The following is an 827-nucleotide window of genomic DNA, read 5'->3' on the forward strand; positions in this document are numbered from 1 at the left end:
GCTGTTCCCGGCGCACGCGCACTCCGCCGCCAGCCCGCGCTCTGGCGCGCGTGCGCCAACAACGGGTAGCTGGTGCGCGGGCGGGGGCGCGCGGCCGGGCGGCGGGCAGGGGCGAGCGGGGCAGGCGGAGGCAGGGGGGAGGGCTGGCTTGGGGCCAGCCGGGGCGCGGAAGCTGGGGTTCCGCCGAGCTCGGTGCCGGGGAGCGTGACCTGAGACGCCCCTTTTGTGGGAGCGGCGCGGGGGGGGGTGGCGGGGGCAGGAACAGAGGGAGCTCCGCTCCGCAGACCAGGGACCTGAGGACGCCCGGCTCGGACTGGGAAGGGGGGGAGAGGACGGAGAAGGGGCCTGGTCCCTGGCGGCGTGTGGGGCGGGTGGTGTGCCCTGCCCCGAGCGAGAGCCTGGGGGCTGCGTCCGTAGGTCTGACCCAAACGCTGTCGGCGAGCGCTGCCGTTGGCAGCTCGCGGCTCTGCAGGCACCCGGGGTGCCCGCTCTCAGCCCCGTTGCTGGCTTCTCCGGGGCTGGTCGCGCCCCGAGTGCGAATCGGAGGTTGCTGAAGGCGCAGTGCTGACTGCGGGGCTTTGAGAGCCGTGGGATGCGCGGCCAGGGTGGCGCAGCCATGCGGTCCTTCTGGCATGTGTGTGCCAGAATTTGAATTCTGTGCCGGATTTGAATTGCCGAATTTGAAAGAAGACTGGAGGCGATATATCCCTCCCCCCCACCTCTCCCGTGTCAGGCGTTTTCTCTTCTTCCTTTTGTCCTCTCTGGTTTAATGAAACAGATCCGATAGAGATTACGTAACTGTTTCTCTGCAGAGAGAACTCGGATAT

Source organism: Strigops habroptila, chromosome Z (assembly GCF_004027225.2).
Source record: "Strigops habroptila isolate Jane chromosome Z, bStrHab1.2.pri, whole genome shotgun sequence".
In the NCBI taxonomy this organism is placed as follows: Eukaryota; Metazoa; Chordata; class Aves; order Psittaciformes; family Psittacidae; genus Strigops; species Strigops habroptila.